This window comes from Acomys minous (assembly GCF_964271855.1).
Source record: "Acomys minous genome assembly, chromosome: 15".
NCBI lineage: Eukaryota > Metazoa > Chordata > Mammalia > Rodentia > Muridae > Acomys > Acomys minous.
This window is the reverse complement of record NC_140497.1, coordinates 95,464,428-95,484,129: the sequence shown is the minus strand read 5'-3', so window position 1 is coordinate 95,484,129 and position 19,702 is coordinate 95,464,428.

Below are 19,702 nucleotides of genomic sequence, written 5' to 3'. Positions count from 1 at the left end.
TCTTAGAGCAGGTGCGGGCCTGTGGTGAACAGCCCTGCGCACGGTGGCCATCTTGAATTCCAGGACAGCCGAGAGGGAACACAGCCTCCATAGCTATCAATGCAAAGAGGAGGCTCGGGCACCAGCAGGGGCTTCTAGACTCTGCAGCCTTCTCCTGGCCCACTCTGACAGCATGACAGAGCTAGTAGGGATGACATGAGTGTCTCCTTCTGTGACTTTTCCCTTCAGAATAGAAACCACAGCCCGTCCTGTCGCTCTGTATTATCCATGGCTCTGTCCCGGTTCATGCGAACAGCTAAGAGGTTGAGCAGAAATCCTCCTGTCTGTAACTATGCCTGTTCTTTCCACCGAAGGATGCTATCTCCCCTCAGTGAACGTTATAAAGAAACCCGCGGTGGAAGGGGTTGGGGGAAAAAACATCCCAAGCCAAGCAAATTGCTGAATTTACCCACCTTATTTGGTGAGAGGATTTTTTTTGAATCAGATGCTGATTGTAATGGTCAAAATAAACCTTAGTACTTTCTCCTAGCTTGCTCATTACCACTCAATATGTTCAACAGAATTATTAAATTCAGAATAATATGGTGCACCTGGTCGAGATGACGGCGAGAGATTTGGCTTCCTGTCACTTCGTTAAGGATGAATTCCACCCAAGGGTGTCCTCTGAACTTGGCAAATAGCATTATAATAGTAAGAGAATATTGCCTATTGGGTAGCGGGACTTGATGATTAAATTTAAGTGTGTACTGTCCACATAAAACAAATAATGCTCTTTTTTTAACTTTTACTGTGAACATTCATCACAAGTGCTGAAGATGCACAGTTGCTAATTATTGTGTTTTTAACTTGTAATATACTGTAAATTTTGTATAATACTGCTGTGACCTTATTCAGAACAGAAAAGATGACAGGAGGCCTATAATTATTGTATGGGGAAGAAATGCCTATAATTATCTACTATTTTTAGGACCAGTGTGCACGGCCTCTTAATTTACATAAGCTTTAGACGTTCACACACTTTCTGTCTTTGCTTGTGGATGATAAATTTTGCTCAAATGAAATCAAGAAGATAAACTGTTGTATGAGAGCGAGCCAGCTGGGGGCTTGATTACAGCGAGCAGCACAGGCTTGTGCGCCAGCTAAAAAGGGAGCGTTTATTAGGATGGAATTTGTTTAAGGCAGGATTCAAAACAAAGTAAAAATAAAATAACCCCACTATATTACTATATTGGGGCCTGGTAACATGTGATTATTATTATTATTTATTTATTTTTTTAGGGAACTGGTTAAATTATCTTGTGGAAAAGCATTAACCTAACAAAGAGAAAATGCCTAGGGTGCTTATCACATGGATGGTGATGGTGACAGCGTGTTCTTATTAGAGACGAATGTTGGGCGCTTGTTAAGGTTTCCCACCAGCGTTCAGGGATGCCAGGCACGCTGCCCAGAAGCACTCCCAACCCCCCACTTCCCGTCCTGTGAGCACTTGCACACTCCCCCCCCCCTCCTGTGAGTACTTGCGTGCGCGCGCGCACACACACACACACACACACACACACACACACACACCCGTCCTGTGAGCACTTGCACACTCCCCCCCCCTCCTGTGAGTACTTGCGCGCGCGCGCACACACACACACACACACACACCCGCACTTGCCCTTGGCCTGGTGTCATCCCAAACTGAAGGGACTTTCTTAAAGACCCAGCCCTGGCAGGGCCTGTGTCTGAGCATCTGGGCAACTGGTTGAGGTTTTCAGTCAAGTGCTATAAAGATGTATTTACAATAATTGGCTGTGATAGCAGGAGCCTGCTGGCCTTCTGTTCTGTTCTAACAGGTGGGGAGGACACGACGGGACCTGGTCCCTGTAGGTCTACCTAGGGGGTCCCACTGCAGGAAAATCTGACAAAACCAAACTTAAATTCTCTTTTTTATCTTGGGATTTTTTTTTTTTTTTGGTAAAAAAAAGGTTAAAAATAACTACTGCAGAAGTAACCTGCTTTCCTAAAGCATATGATATGAATAGTTTAGTTTTTGGCATGTGTGTTTTATCCTAGAAATTACAAATAAAGTTATAATTTATTTTTTACAAATTATTTTATTTTTTAGTTGGGGTGGATGGGATATATATGTATGGGATACAGGTGCCCTTGGGAGCTAAAGGTGTTGGATTTCCCCTGGAGCTGGAGTTATAGGGGGTGTAAGCTGTCCAGCGTGGGTGCTAGCAACTGATCTCAGGTCCGCTGTAAGAACAGTATGTGCTTTTAACTCTGGAGCCGTCTCTCCAGGCCCTATAATTATAATGTAATAGTTTGTGTATGATAATTTTTAAAAACATCAGCAAAGGCATAGTTTCTTCCAAGGCTTTCCCTTAAGTTCATGTTTTAAAATATAAAATATGGTTGATCGGAGTCTTAATAGCCATAAATAAGAACTTCCAAATGTCCAGTATTAACAAGATGCTTGGATGCGGATTGTGTCCACGGCATCTACACACTGTTCGCCTTGCTTGCCTGCGTGAGGATTCAGCAGTGTTTTACCTATTGGCCCAGCTGCCCGGGTCTCGGCTTCTCCCCAGCTCTGGTCTCTTGCTTGGCCATCGACTTTGCCCACTGCTGTGTGAGCTCCTTCACTCACTCGTGATTTGACTGTCGTGTTTTTATGGTTAGCTCTCACAGGCTGAATCTAGCCGTTTATCAGGAGTTTAAAAATGATGATGATTCTCTCCTCTCGTTCCCGTTCCTCAGTTAGGCTGTCTCAGGAGTCAGCTTCAGCAACTCTTTGGGGAGCTGTGATGAACTTGGCCAAAGCTCCCATGTCTTAGATTTCCCTAGACAGAGGAGTCCCTGTGGGTTTTCAGTGATATGCCGGAGTTTAGACATCGGCTCAGTGACCAGGTCTCCGTACTCTCCAGACAAGCATGCGGGAACCCTAACTAAGTCCCTTCAAATTTCACTCACTGTCGGCTGTGCTTTTGAGATGGCCACAGTAATTCTTCTGAGCTAGACAGAGTTGCCTTTCTCCCAGCATTGTCTCCTTTACATGAGGCAAAAAGCTTGAAGGCTATTGCGGTTTTTCCTCCCAAGCTCCCAGAATAAAGACTTGTGAGACCTAAAATATTACATACAAATTCCTAGGCTATATAATTAGGCTCTTCGCTGGCCAACTCATAACTTAAAGTAACCCATCTGTACTAATCTACATCCTGCCGTGGGGCTACCTCTGCTCAGGTACCATGCATCTGTCCTTTTCATATCTTGCCAGACAAACGTCCTGCACATGGCCCTATCCCAGAATCCTCTCTTCCTGCCGGATATCCCACCTTCTATTTTCTGACTCAGCTGTAGGCCATTGGCTTTTTATTGACAGGTGATGCTTCCATACAGACAAAAGAGATTCCTTCTACAGAGGGCAAATTCTATGACTAGAGTCTTCTTTTAAATTTTTACTGTGTTCATTTTAAAAAATACACTTTCAACGCAGTGTTTGACACAAAATAAAACTATAAATCTATACGTCTGGATGAATAAATAATAGAGTGGTGCACAGGCTATCCAGGTGACCAAGGGCACTGTGGTCCAGTAGACACAAGTCTGGGGCTCAGCTTCTCCTTAGTGTGCTCAGATCTATGTGTGACCTTGATTTCCTGTTTATAGCGCAGTGCTTACTGACCCCGGGCCTCACACATAGCAATTGTCGGGGGCTGAGGGTGAGTGGCCTCACCACTCAGCAGAGACATGAGTGGCCACAAGATGCATCTACTCTTTATCCTCTTTGGGCTCGCTATGAGAGAATAATCATAGTTGCTTCTCAGAGTTACTGTAGGACTTAACACGCATTAAATAAATCTCTTGGGCATGTGAGTCTGTGCATGTGTATCTGTGTGTGGTGACTCATGGATGTGTGAGTGCAGAAACCAGAGGCGGGCCCCAGGTGCTGCACCTCGGGAGACACCCACCTTTTGTTTTTTTTGTTTTGTTTTGTTTTGTTTTTTGAGATGAGCTCTTTCACTGAGACTTGGAGTGAGCAAAGGCGAGTTGACCAGCAAGACGATGGCTGCTCCTGCCTCCAGGTCCCCAGCACGGGGATCAGGAGAGCACGCTGTGATGGATGCCTTTGATGTAGGTTCTTGAGCCCAGACTCAGGTCTTAATGCTCACATAGGACTCACTCCTCTGGCTGAGCTCTCTCCCCAGTCCACGGCAAATCCTGAGTAAAAGCTTGGCTACTTTTATGTGAGCTGGAGTTGGCATATTAGAAATGGTATGCAAATTTATTATTATTACTAAAACTGGTGTTTCCTGGAAACTTTTCTCTTCCCCAGTGCTTTAGATGTGATTAAGTGTGGGCTTAGCGCTCACACCCTGAGGGTCACCAGCGTCAGGCCTTTCTTTGCCAGACCTTGGCGCTGGCTGAGTCCTGGCTAGAAGGGAAGCCCAGAATGAAAGGTGCCCTGACAGTGAGAGCCTGGGCACCCACTCTCGAATCAGGAGGTGGGTGCTCTGTGTCTGCATCTGGCTTCCTAGCAGCAGAACACACATTGACTTCCTTGGTCCGGGAGCCAGGTGTGAGGTCAGGTTTGGAGGTGACCTGGGAGGAAGAGAAAGCAGGTATCTGAAGCAGAACAGCTGAGGGGCCGCAGACGTGGGGACCCTGCACTCCTGACCGTGGGTCTTGGGGTCGTATAGGACGGAAAAGGGAGGACTTTTGGCATGGGATACTCCATCTGCAGGTCATCTCCTGCTGTCTGGAAGTGGCAGACGTAGTTGGTTTGGTGTATGTGGGTCTCCTGACCTGAAGCTTCCACAGGTCTCCTGGTTTCTCAGCCAGCTGAGGCTTGTAGGACGGTCATCTTCCACCAGGCACTCTCTCTCTCTCTCTCTCTCTTTCAATCCTCTTTTGTTCCGAAGGGGAGAGAAACTGTTTTCAGTTGAGTAGCAGAGAAAATACCCACAAGGTGGAAGCCAGTTTGCGGAGGATAAACCCAACATGAAGAGCAAGTCTTTTTTCATTTGATTGTCTGCGACTCGACAGGACCGTGGGAGTGTTCAGAAGGTGATGACTCGAGGACAGGGCAAAAGTGTATGAGTCTCCAGACAGCTTGGCAGTCCATGCTTGCGTGCCACCTGAACTATGATCTGTGACCAGCAAGGTGGAGACCGTGTGTGTGTGTGTGTGTGTGTGTGTGTGTGTGTGTGTATGGTGTGTGTGTGGTATGTGTGTGTATGTGTGTGTGGTATGTGTGTGTGTGTGTGTGTGTGTGTGTGTGTGTGTGTGTGTGTGATGTGTGTATGATGTGTGTGTGTGTGTGTGTGTATGGTGTGTGTGTGGTATGTGTGTGTATGTGTGTGTGGTATGTGTGTGTATGTGTGTGTGTGTGTGTAGAGCGCATGTGTGTGTGTGGTGTGTTGGGGGCTGGGAGCAGGTGTGTGTAAATAAATAAATGGGGGAACTCAGGGGAACTAGTTCTTCAAAATACAGTGAGTGACCCAGTTGCCCCTTGAAGCCAGGCATACCAGCTTGGGGTCGATTCGGAAGTCGTCTGAGCTGCAGAGTCCATCTGGAAGTCAGCCGCTCCAAGAATGAACAAGAAACTCTTTTGTCTAGAGTTTGACAGCAGTAGGAAATGTTGACTTCCGCAGAGCTTGAAATGCGCTTGTTTTCTCACTGCAGCTGAGACCCATTTGCACAACAAGCAAAAAAACAAGGTAAACAACTTCCTTTGGCAACTTTCCAAGGTCGTTTTTCTCTGGGTGGCATCCCAAGAACCCTGCGACACCACCTCACCCAGGAGTGGACCCAGACACTGGGGATCCTTTCAATATTCAGAAAGGGTCACTTCTTTGAGTGTGGTGGCTCCCTAGAACAACTTTCTCATTTAAATTACATGGACTTCAGAGGAGCCCAGGCCAGGAGGTGAAGTAGAGCAAACTCACATTCTTTGACTACAAAAGCAAACCTGTATTTTTGATGAGCCTGCACTGCTGCCTTCGCAGGCAGTAGAACGCTGTTTTCCTGCTTTGCCTACAAGGAATGTCGTAAATAGGCACAAACAGCTGCCTTCATTGTTTATCCTAGTCTCACTGCACTAAATCACCTTACGTGGGGCGTTTGTGGTTTTGTTTGGCTGGCAGTTGCTTGCGCTAATGCTTCAAGGGAGTGTCCCCTGGTCTGCAGCTTGTGGGTGTGTTAGTGCAAGTGAGCACCCGTCAGACTCACGGCTGCCGTGGAAGCTAAAGACAAGATGAGGGGTGGTCCTCCGTCACCCTGACCTTTGGTATCTTGTAGTGCATGCTCTATTGTGACTAAGAAACTCACTTCTCCTCTGTGGATGGCAGAGTGTGCCCCAGGATTCATTGCTAGATGATGAATGTCTCTGAGAAATTAGGTTAGCGGTCCTCCCGTGTGGTCATTAGGATGATCATGCCCGTGCAGAAGAAACGGCAAGCACCAGCTGCTTTTCCAAACGACCACTCTGCCTCGCATGATAACTAAGTAGCTTTTTTTGTGCTGTGCTGAGGAACATCGCTGAACACACTGTCTCCTCATCCCTTAGGAGAAGTTCCCAGGGAAAGGCTGGAAATCGAGAAGCACGAGGCAAGTCATCTGAGCACTGGTCCTCCTGATGCTCTGTCTTAAGTCACCCATGCCTTCAGTCCCTGTTACCGGAGTGACCATTTTACTTCCTTCACAGCATCTCTCCAGTGCAGGCCCACAGCGCGAGTCACTCAGTCCAGCCTTCTTCCCCCGACACGGTGCCTGTGGCTTGTCATTCCTACATAGGCTGGGCGCCAGCCAAGTGTCTTACAGGCCATTCTGTTTATCAAACAACCGTGCTACGAGGTGTGTGCTTTCCAGTGGCAACTTCTAGGCACCCTGCCAAGTCATTATACCAGAAGATCTGGGACCAGTGTGGGAGACCAGTTGCACCTATGGCCCCAATCCCTTGCCCCTCTGTTTTAGTTAGGGTTACTGTGGCTGTGATGAAACACCATGACCAAATGCAATGCGGAGAGGAAAGGCTTTGTGCGGCTTACACGCATCATTGTTTGTCACTGAAGGAAGTCAGGACAGGAACTCAAACAGGGCAGGAACCCAGAGGCAGGAGCTGATGCAGAGGCCATGATGGCGGGGGCGCTGATTACTAGCTTTCTTCTCATGGCTCACTCAGCCTGCTGCCTTATAGAACCCGGGACCACCAGCCCAGGGATGGCCCCACCCACAATGGGCGGGGCCTACTCCATCAGTCTCTAATTAAGAAAATGCCCTACAGGCCTGCCCACAGCCTGGTTGTATTGAGGCGTTTTCTCAGCTGAGGCTTCCTCCTCTCCAGTGACTGGAGTTCGTGTCAGGTTGGCATAGAGCCAGCCGCATGCCTGTCCTAAGTGGTTGCCCTCTGTCGTGTAGCTGTAACTTCCTGTGAGGAGGAGGAATCTGTTTCCCGGCCTTGGGTTCTGGACTCAGCCACGTGTTGTGTTTTGATCTGAACAATGAGATTATAGTAAAACAACCTCACAATACAAACATACAACGATACAAACCACCTTGAAGGGTTGCCAGCGTGTTCCTGCGTGTACTGTTGTTTCCTCCCATGGACTTGAGGGAAAACATGTCCAGCTAGGGCACTGGAGGATAAAGGGGGGGCTGATGGTCAGATGGAAGTTACTTCTTTGGTTCTGTGCTTGGTTGTGTATGGTCAGCTTCTAGCCAACCAGTCTCCAGGCTTGAGAGGACAGCCAGGAGCTGTCCACATACCCAGGCCCCAAATCCATCACACAGTGATTCCTAACGAGGTCATCTTCCTGTTAAAATGTACCCCATAATTGAGGAGAGGCAGGAACCAGAGCAGGAACCACAGAGGTGCACTGCTAACTGGCTTGCTGTCCACAGATCATTCAGCTTGAGATATATCTATCTCAGGACCATGTGCCCAGAGAGAGCACCACCCACAGTGAGCCGGACCTGCTCACATCAATCATTAATCAAGAAAATAACCTATACACTCGCCTGCAGGCCAGTCTGAGGGAGCCATTTTCTCAGTTGAGGCCCCTTCTTCCCAGATGACCCTAGCTTATGTCAAGCTGACAAAAACACCTAACCAGAACAAATAAACAAGAGAAGACTTATTATGGGATGGCTTGCATGATTAAAGAGACCGAGAATTTCCATGCTGGACTGTCTACAAGCTGCAGAGTGCGGGATCTGGCATGGTTGGGCTCAAATGCAAAAGCCTTAGGACAAAGGAAGCCGCGGTGCAGTCCTTAACGGAAAGCCAAAGGAAGCCGCGGTGCAGTCCTTAACGTAAAGCCAAAGGCCTAGGGGCCTGGGAAGCTGCTCATGGTCCTGACTCCAAAGACCATGGAATTCTCGTAGTCAAGAGCACCTTGCTCTAGGGAAAAGGCGGAGCGCATTTCCCTTTCTTCCACCCGTTGTTTGATCTGACGACACCTATGGGGCGTTGCCCACTAGAGGATCCACGCTGAGAATGGATTTTCCACGGGCTCATGACAGCCTTATCTGGAATCAACAGACAGGCCAAGAAACGGGTCACCACGGTGTCTGTGTTAGCTCACTGTCTCTCGGTGGCTGAAACACTATGAGGAAGGCAGGCTACAGAAGGAAGGGCTTGTTTGGTGTGTGGTTCCAGAGTCTGTCACGGAAGTGTGGTGGGAAGCAGGAAGTAGAGAGCGCCGGGAGTGGAGTGTGGATTTGAGACCTCGCAGCCCACACACAGTGATGTGCTTTCCCCAGCAGGCTACACACCTTAAACCTAGCCAAACATCAGCACCAACCCGGTGTTCAGACACTGGCCCTGTGGAGGACACCCACTCACAGCACCACAGCACCCTTAAGTCGGTCAACATGACACCTAACGTTTCTCAGCAACCCTCTCTCTTCTGCCCAAAAGAGACATTATGATTTCATATCTGGCAAGCAAAAAAAGCTTACAAGAAGCCATTCCATCTTAATAGTAAACAAAAAACTGAACAAACTCAGAGAAGAATGCAGCAACTCTCCTCAGACCCATCAGAGAAGTGTCTTCACAGGTCAAAACATAGCTCTCCAAGCCAGGGGACCAGCGGGCACGTCTGAAGAATCTTTCCTTTACTAAAGCAGAAACTTCTACAAAAGCAGGTGACAGGGCACTGCAAGTGAGGAGCTGTGACTGACACACTGCCAAAGCGCAGCACAGCCGGGTCTCGGACAGCTCAAAGGCCTAGCGGGTGCTCTGCCCTCCGTGTGGTCAGGGTGGCATCTCTGTGCTGCTGTCACAGGGAAGAGGTGCGCCGGCCGGCCGGCCTGACAGTATGCCTGTTGCTCACCAGATGCATCTGCAGGAACTAATGATTTTACCTACTGGATAGACTAAGCTGCTGGAATTCTGACTGCATGACAGACAGTACAGTCAGAGAGGAAGCTGGACCAGCCACGTTTCTCTTCACGTCCATGGGAGGAAACAAAAGTGCAAAATCACTACAAAATCAGACGGGAAATAACGTAATAGAATTCTACCCTTCTAGATGCTGTGTCCCACATAATGTAGGCAGAAGAGCTTCACACGGGGGTCGCTTGTGAGGTCACTAGTTCATAGACTCCTCTGGCCTCTTCCTACCACATCACAAAGGATCCAGTTTGCTCTAATTCCTCTCACCAACAGATCATGTCCAGATCCCAACAAAAGAAATGACAGGATGGGCTAAAAAGGAGAAACAAACAAGAACTAGTGGACAGAGAGCCCCGTGCTCATGAATAGGAAAAATAATGTCAAAATGTCATTTATTTCTGATATTGTCAATTTGGTCAAAAGTGTAGTAATTTATTTTTGTGCTTGTCAACTGATTCCACAGTTTTATGGGAAGTAAGGGATCCAGAATGCGCAAGACAAGATTGAAGAAGAACAACACTGACAGACTGAGTCTGCCCGAAATCGCCACCTACTCTAGAGCTACACGTGGTTTATCAAAGGAAAAGACAGACGAAGCAATGGGGCAGAACCTGGGAGTAAATATGGTCAGGTGACCTCTAACTAATCCAAGATAAAGATAGCACCTTTTAACAATTGAGATGTAATATGAATAAATTAATAAAAAATATTTTAAAAAAGATAGCACCTTTATGAGAACTTTTACTTCCCATAAAACTTTAGAATCTGTCGACAATCACAAAAAATAAATTGCTAGACTTTTGAGCAAATCGACAAGCCTGGGAGTGTAGCTCAGCAGTAGAGTGCTAGTCTGTTGTGTGCAAGGCCCTGGGTTCAACCCCCAGCACTGGAAAACAAAGCAACAAAACAAAACAAATCAAAACTGTAAAGTTCTTAGAATGTTTGTCTTGCTTAAAACTTCCCCCTCTGTGTACCTGTGATGTAGCGTGCCCGTCTCTGTTATCAGTGAGTACACACTTAACAGTGTGACGCCACCATCCACCTCAGAGTGACCAACACCACCAAATGCTCTCCGGCCCGCGGAGCAATAGCGCCTGTTCTTTGTTGCAGATGAGGAAGAAACATGCTATAGCCACCTAGCAGATGGCTTGGTGACTGTTTACAAAACCAAACGTACAGATGCTGTATGACACAGCAACTGTGCACACTGCATTTACCCAAAGGAGTTCAAAAATTACGTCCACACACAGTTTCGTATGTGGTTATTTGTAGTGATAACAATTCATAATCGCTAAAACCTGGAAGTCGTATTTGAGCAGGTGAGTAATCAAATCCACAGCTGTGCATCCAGTAAGCGCAAAGCCAGTCTGAGCCACATCGCAAGTTATGCAAAGGCCCTGGGTCCAATCCCCAGCACTGGAAAGCAAAGCAACAAAGCAAAACTTTTATATTGTTTTAATGTTGATAAAGAGATGAGCTATCAAACCAGAAATAACATGGAGGAGACGTTATGCCTGTGACTCAATGGATGATGAAGCCAGTGTGGAAGGCTACAGTGCATGACTTGAACCTTGTGACCCTGGAAATGCAAAGCTGCCGGTGTCACGGAAGGATTTGTGGTCGTCGGTGGCAAGGGTGGCTCAGGAGCCTGGAGGGGTCTTCAGTCTGACACTGTAATGGTGGGTCTATCTCTTGATGCATCTGTGAAAAAATCTGAATGTCTGGCTCCAGGGGTGAAGTCTGATGTCATGAGCCCAGCCCCGCTCGTGGGTGGGGATGTTCGTGCTTCCAGGAGTTTAGAGAAGTCTCCGTACTTTATGCTAAGAACAAACAAACAAACAAAAAGTCTGCCTTAAGGTGAGAAAATTAAACTAAATTGCTAAGGACAAAAACAAAGTAGACTCGTATCCCTTCAAGAGAGAGGGCACCCTAAAGCCTTTCTCCATCGTGGGCGTAGCCCTACCTTAGCCAGAGCAGGCTGCTAAGTACAGGCCCTCACGCCCGCCTCATTTTCTCCTGGGTCTTCCCAGATTCGGTATCCTTTCTTCTTTGTTCAACCATAGCCTGCATATTTTAACAATTTAAAAAATACTTTTTTTTTCTTGATGTGGTGCATAGAACTTTAATCCCAGCACTCGGGAGGTAGAGACAGGCAGGTCCCTGAGCGCTGAGGCTACCCTGGTCTACAGAGAAAGTTTCAGGACACCCAGGGGTACATAGAGAAACCTTATCATTTTTAACATGCACATGTTAACGACACACACATGGAGGCCAGAGGACAACTTTTGGGAGTCAGTTTCCTACTTCTCCCATATGGGCTGCAGGCCTAGAACTCAGGCCATCAGGCATGGTGACAGTGCCTTTACACTCGGCGCCATCTTGTCAGTCCTGTTTCAACAATAACGACTCCACCTCTGGAAGACCTCTCTCTCTCTCTCTGTCTCTCTCTGTCTGTCTCTCTCTGTCTCTCTCTCTCTCTCTCGCTCTCGCTCTCTCTGTCGTGTGTGTGTGTGTGTGTGTGTGTGTGTGTGTGTGTGTGTGTGTGTGTGTGTGTGTCTGCTCTGGAGGACTCTGCAGCTGTGGCAACCACATGGCATTGGCCCAGGCTTCTCCTGGCATTAGCTCGGAGTACACAGTTTTGGTGAATCACGCTGGCTCGTAAGTGTTCAGAACAAGGACTTTGTCTCACGATTTGGGCAGTGTTGCTCAGATTTGCCAATATTTAACCAAATGGAGACATCAACCTATACTGAAACTTCAGAGCAGTGAGTGGTCACCAAGTTTCCCCATGAGGATGCACATCTCGAACCCCTCGGTGTCCCTGGCCTCGGTGTCCCTGGCCTCGGTGTCCCTGGCCTCAGTGTCCCTGGCCATTTGGTAGAAACTCAAAAGCATCTCTCAGAGCTCCTGTCTGATGTTCAATGTGACAACCCTGGAGCTGGTGTTCCTGACCAGATGGCGAAGGCCCAAGGCTCTCAGTATTGCTGAGGGGGTCACTTTGGTCTGGCAAACATTCTGTAGCTTCTTACCAGAGCTCCCCCACCTCACTCTGCTCACTGTGGGGCATCTGGAGAGGAGCCCGTTTCCGAGCTGACTTTCTCTGGGCCAGCAAGTACTCCGCCGAGCCATCGTCCCTTCCCTCTGATCTCTCCTGCAGCATTTCCCAACTGTGTGCAGGGAGAGGGGTGACCTTCAAGTCTGCTGTGGGAATGAGAATGGGGATGTGACAGCTGCAGACTCCATGTCCCCAGTCCCTCCCATCTCACCCATACTGGTTCTAACTGGTTCTAACGGCTGGACCTTTAGAGAAGGGAACATTTGTCCTCTTGACTAAGACCATTTGGCCAGCGAAATCAGACTCCTTGCAGTGTGTCTTAAAGACACACGTACTTCAGGAGGCAGAGACTTTGCCTTGTTCAAAGTTATGAGTCATGATCTCAATCTGGTCATTTTGTCTTTGTAGTTCTGAGCATTCAAGTATAACGTGTGTTATAAAGCCTGTCTGTCTAAGAGTAAGCCGTGTGTCTTTGTCGTGAGTCCAGACACTCGTAAGGGGTTTTGATAGCATGTGTGCCGTGGTAGCTACACGTACAACATTCTAATTGAATTATTCTAAAAAACACAAATGTTTTGCTGGGCCACAGAAACACACGCTAAATATCTAAATCTACAAACTGCTGACAAACAGCATCTCCCTTAACAAAAGAGAGCAGTTTAATAACCGCCCTGGCAATATGTTTGTTCAGATCTTTAATTAGGGGCCAGGCTCTCCCAGCAGCCTCTGAAGACAAAGGTGTAAATGGAGAAACTGTCCCAGCCTGCATGCTCCACGGCGGTTGTGTTTCAAGGACAGATGGGCTGGTGAGGAAACTGTGAACGGACACAGATAACAGGCTACCCTGTAATTCCAACATCAGCTCATTAGCAATCTGTCAGAGCTTTTAATATGGATCCTGGCGAAAGTATGGAAGTGACATGCTTGTTTCGAAACCATCTTCCTATCTGACTGAAAAGGCCGTTGGGCAGGCATAGCAGCTATGAGTAAAGCGATAGTGTCTGGGGGAGCACCGGTGCTAGGGGGCTGTGTGTTCCCATTGGAAATGGTAATTTCATGCCTTCTTGGGCTATCACAAGAAGCCAAGATGACAATGGTTTCGTGAGGGGCATTATTTAAAAAATGAAAGCTGAGCCGGCACAGCAGAACATATGAAACACCCGAGGCCACGCTGGTCCACGAAGAATGCCAGGCGGCTTTTCTTGACTCTGGGAAACACTATGCTAACAGATTTAAGTTTTCTTACATCACAAGCCGGTTTCTGAATTATTACAAACCCACCATTAGTGGCTTAAATAGTTACCACGGAAAATATATTTAGAGTGTGTTGTGTAGGCTGAGCTGGAGGGTCATTGGGGCTTAGGCTGAGGGAAGAAGAAAAGGAAGGTATAATGGCGGCCTGTCCTGTGCAAGGGCTTTGTCTCTGTCATCTTAGTTTTCGAACAGTTCAATGACTGATTGAGCCTATTTCACGGACATGGAAGTAACAAGCCCTTGAGAGGACACGCAAGGCTACGTCCGCACATGACGACAGTGTGGCTTTAAGTCGAGTCAGCTCTGCTTGAAAGCAGTTCTTCACAGTGGCAACGCTAGTATATCGGAGCCTCGGAAGCTCCTCTGTGCACCTTGCTTCCTCACCACCTTACAGTGGACAGAGGCCGAGCTGGGCTCACCACTGGTGTCTAATTACAGGGCACAAATAGATACAGGCTTATTGAAGTACATGCTCTTAAACGACTTTGGTGAGACCAGCCCCACTTCCCTGTTGGGGTGATGTCTGTATAGGGTGTGGAAAGTTAAGCTAATGGTCTGTTAAGATTCAGGAACTCCAGCCAAGGCTACACAGAGAAACCTTGTCTCGAAAAACCAAATTAAAAAAAAAATATTCAGGAACTCACATTTTACAATGTTGGTCATATGGAAATGGCTGGCAATTGGGGTGGTGGTCCCCTGGGGTGAGGCAGTGATGGCACAGAGACACTAGGTGACCCATGGGATCCACTCGCTTTGTGGAAATTTACTGTTTGTAAATTTACAGGTCGGGTTTTCTCCACATGCATATCATACTTCAGTGATGTTTACCAAAAGGAACAAGAAAAAGAATTTTTACTTTACAAGAGTCTTCTTCACTTTCCTTATTTTGTCATCTCTTGAAAAATTGTTCTTGCCAGGTGATGGTGGCGCACACCTGTAATCCCAGCACTTGGGAGGCAGAGGCAGGTGAATCTCTATAAATTCGAGGCCAGCCTGGTCTGCAAAGTGAGTCCAGGACAGCCAAGGCTACACAGAGAAACCCTGTCTTGAAAAACCAAAAACCAAAAACCAAAAAAAAAAAAAAAAAAAAAAAAGAAAAGAAAAACCGTGTTCTTTAATGAAGCCTGGAGCTTCAGGGTGTGTGTGCTGTCAGGCAGGCCGTCTGCGTCTACTTGGTTTGAGTTAGTATGTGCATTTACATAAGCAGGCCCAGGTCTTGGATATGGAGAAACACTTATATTCTGTCTTTGTCTCTTTTTTCCTTTTGTTTTTGTGAGAGAACCTCATGTATCTTTGGCTGGTCTCAGTAAACTCACTAAGTATCTGGGGATGATCCTGAACTTCGACCCTCTTTCCTCCGCCGTCCTAGTGCGTGTGCAGCACGCTTGGTTTGTACAGTAGCCGAGGCTCAAACCTAGTGCTTCCTGAACCATAGGCAAATGCCCTACCAACTGAGCCACACACCAGCTACACCCCAGCCACGCACCCAGTCATGTCCCAGCCACGCACCCAGCCACACACCCAGCCACGCACCCGTGCTCATGGAATGAGCACGCTATTGAGGAAGATCTGGGAAATACAGCTTCCTCGCCTGGTGCCCCATGTTGGTAGCAATCTTCTGGCCAATGGCAGCCCGGGCACCTTTCTTCTCCTCGGAGGAGCCAACTGTTCAGCGCCATGTGTAGAGTTCGCCTTCTCTGCTTCTCCTATGGTTCTGAGGACTGCTTAGGGACGGTTTCTCTCTGGTGCACACCTGACGGGCTGATTCAGAAGGCTTCTGAACAGACTCACCTAGTTTGTCTGTTCACTTTGAAAGCGTGTGTCTGTTCTAGAACATTTGCCTAGCTGCAGGATCCAGTCTTCCGTTTTTAAACTAAAAGCAAATAGAAAGGTGTGAACATGGTAGACTGTTGAAATGCACAGCTCAGCCCTTGTCCAAAAGGAATCATCAGACAAAGTCTGCAAAATATTTACTTCCCAAAGTAGTGAGGGTCAAGGGCCACTGACCAGTGTCACCAGAGAGGTCAGAGTGCAGGTGCCTGCGTTTGCCTCTCTTGTCAAAGCAGGGTCTGTAGGCTGAGACTTGCACCCCCACTTTATAAGGACTGTGGTAATGCTTTGTCACACTGAGGTCCAAGGTTCATTAATACATACGGTCCTAGTATATCATGGGGCAGAGAACCCTAAATGTCTCCAGAAGGAGATGAACTGAAATAATGATGTCATCATAAGCTGCAGCTTTAATAGGTGCCGTAGGTGTGCAGCTCAGCCTCTGCTGACATGGAAAAATCTTCATAGTGCATGCTGAAGGACAAGAGGCAGTCTCAAGCGGTGTTGTTTGCAGTGCGTAGCCCTACACAGTAACATTAGTTGTAATTGCCATTTATACCCTGTTTCTTACATCAAATATGTGTGTGTGTGTGTGTATATATATATATATATATATATATACACACACACACATATATATATTACTTTTACATGCTATTGATTCAGCCAAATGTTAAAAACAGAAAAATAAAGGTTTGATATCTGACTTTGTGGACAGGTGCTCTCCATGTGTAACTACAGTGGTGTAGTTAGCGGCCGTGAGTTCAGAAGACGGAAACTCACAGTGGTCTCTCTAACACACCCAGAATCCTGGGAGACAGCGCCTCTCGGCTGGTCCCGGCAGTCAGCCAGTCTTGCCATGGCATTGCCATAACTTCCTGGATGTAGCAATGGTTTTGTGGCTGACGTTTATACACTAGGGATTTTTGCTCATCGACACTAACACTGTTTTCCACGGACTAAGAATGAGGTAGAGAAAGGCTGGAGAGATGGCTCAGCGTTAAGAACACTGGCTACTCTCCTCGAGGACCTGAGTTTGATTCTCAGAACCCACGTGGCAGCTCACAACCATCTGTAACTCCAGCTCTAACAGATGTGACCCCTCCCCCCATTCTGGTCTCCACTGGACCTGGCTTGCAAGTGGTACACAGGCATACATGTAAGGCAAAACACTCACATACATTAAATGCAAATAAATGTCTAGAAGGAGGAGGGGGAAGAGGAGGGAGAGGAAGAAGAGGACAGAGAGGAAGATGAGGAAGAAGAGGACACAGAGGAAGAGGAAGATGAGGAAGAAGAGGACACAGAGGTAGAAAAGGAAGAGGAAGATAACAACAGTTAAGGGTGCAGAAGGTTAAGGAATGCATTTCCAGATTTGGGCCATTGATTGAGCAGCTGAGGGAAAAGTAGATTTGCAACAACAGGGCAGAGCTGAAGAAAAGAAAGGTAATGAACTGCCACGGAACCTGCTTTTTTTGGTTTTGTTTTATTTTTTTAATGATTTATTTTGATTTTTAAAAATTTGTTCACTTTACATCCTGATTGTAGTCCCTCCCTCATCACTTCCTGATCCCACCTCCCTCTCTCTTTTCTCCTCCCCTCCCCTAGTCCTTAGAAAGGGGAGCCCTCCTCCCCTAACGTTTGACCCCAACCTGTCAAGTCTCATCTGGACTCCCTGTGTCCTCACCATGCATGGTCTGTTATGCCCAAGTTGTGAGAGACTCCCTGAACAGACCTCCCAAGGCTGAGTCCAAATGCAATCCCAAGGAAGTCTTTATTGCTGGCTGAAGCATGGGCCACACCTCCCATGCACAGACACAGCAGATGCAGGGAAGTGGCCCCAAGTCTCAATTGAGAGGTTTTTTTTTTATAGGTTTTAGATAAAGAAATGGGTTTTACAGTACATGATTGGACCAAGAAACTGCAAGCAGGGAGTTACAAGCCTTGGCATTTCGTGGTTGGGTAACAGGTGTAGGGGCAAGTTGACCTATAGAAAAGATTGGTTGAAGCAGTCATGCCAGACCTCAAAAGGCTAAGATGCATGGGAGGCGGCATCAGGAACTTTGGCCTGACTTCTCCTAATTGGTGTTGCTATGTGCCAGACCATCTCCCCAACAGAGAGTATATTTGGACTCGGTGCTTTCCCAGGGTGAGCTGATTGTGTTGCTAGGGGAATTCTTCTGTTTAGACTGCTCTGTGATTTTTCCTGGAATCTGGGTTCAGCCCTGGGCCAGGTTTAACACAAAATGGAGTTTGTCTGGTCCTTACATGTCCTTGGTTGGTGCATCAGTCTCTGCAGCACCTTCCTCCACCCACATTTGTTGGCTCCACTGGTCTCCTTGTGGAGCTCCTGTCCCCTCCAGGTCCTTCTGTCCCCCAGCTCTTCCATAAGGCTCCCTGCGCTCCACCCCAAAGTTTGGCTGTTGAGTCTCAGCATCTGCTTTCATCCCCTGCTTGGTGGAGTCTTTCAGAGGACCTCTATGGTGGGCTCCTGTCCCGTGGAACCTGCTTTTATTCAGCCTTTTGCCCGTGGGAGTCCTGTCTCCTTCTCTGCCTCCTCTTCTTCCTCCTCCCCCTCACATTAAAACAATTGTGGGAATAAGAATTCCTGGGCATGAAACCCCAAGATTTTACCTCTGGGACTTCAACCCTGAGGGTATTTCCTGGTCTGATTTTGTTGCGAACACAGTCAGGATGCACCATTGCTGACTGTGGTAAGTGATCCTGGGGCCACATTGCTACTCAATCTGGAAATGGTATGAGCTCAGTGTGGTCCTGGTCAGATGCGGGTCTGTACCACAGGCAGGGAGCCTCCATGCGAGTCTCTTCTGAGTTTTCCAGGGGTGTGCTGAAAGGGTTCTGCCAATCAAGCCTGAAAATCTGCTTAGCATCCTAATTGGGGTTAACAAAACGCACCTACGGGGGAGGGGGGCTGTCCTTGACTTTGACATCATCAATGAGTGCACCCCCCCCCCCAAATGCCTCATTAGAACTGATACTCACTGCTAATGCGTATTTTTAATGCCAAAATAATGCATCCAGAAGAACGTTTGCTTTGCACAAAGCTGCTACAGGACATGTCTCATCAAAATTAAACAGGAAACCAGGCAAGCTGAGGGTATTTTCACAAGGACCCTGGAGAGGGGCTGAGTGCTGGGGCGTTGTGATTGTTTTTGGTGTCCCAGAGTCAGGATGACTCACCTGTGCAGGGCTGGGGGTGGGGCCTATCGGCTCCCTTGCTAATTAGTGAGGAGCGGAGAATGCCACATGAAAAGTCTTACTGTGAAAGAGCAGCAATAGGCCACCGCTCGGAAGCCCTTGACAGTTAATCAGTATTGAGACGACTTCACTGTCCCCACATCGCTCTCTCTGAGTTTTTCTAACATTAGGACTCCTAGGCCAACTGATTGCAGTCTTCTTGGGAATAAAATATTTATCCTTCGGTCTCATGGATGGAGGTGGCCATGGTCAGATGCCTCACAGCCGATGATTACTACTAGGAGGTCAGCATACTGTAGGGATTAAATAAACTTCAAACAAATTCTGTTTTCTAGAAAGCTTTTGTTGGCTACCCCTGAGAAAGGAAAAAAAAAATTTAAAAAGGCAGAGTAGACAAACAGGAGTAGGTCTGCAGGACTCTCATCCAGTGAATTCTCAGCACGGTGAGATCTCATTGAGGTGTGCAACAAAGCGGGAAACTGAGGCAGCGCTGCTGTTAATCAGGCTGTAGTGTAGTTTGTCTGAAGGTTTGCATTCTGACGCAAGTTGGGGAACTTCACAGGGAAAGGAAACAGTCTGTCCTGGGCAGCAGAGTTATTTCCAGGACGGTTTTAATGAGGCTCTCTGGGCCTCATACTCTAGCACAACCAAACGGCTGAGGTGGTTGTGAGGTCACGTGGCATGCTGTGAGGTCACATGGCATTAACATGACGGGAATCTTTGACTCTGTTCTACTTACCTTCCGATTCACTTTCAAGCATTAATTGCCTAATTTCCCCGATCACGTGAAAAGGAGAAGCCGGTGTGAACCTGTCACGTGATGGCCTGACTGCGTTGGCCTGTCCTCCTCCCTGCTGCGTGTGTTGGCGAAGACCCTCTGGCGTTCCCTTCAGGATGAGTGTGAAGGATGCGTGTTAAGGACTTCCCACGAGCCGTGGATGCCCTGTGCGGGCCTCCCC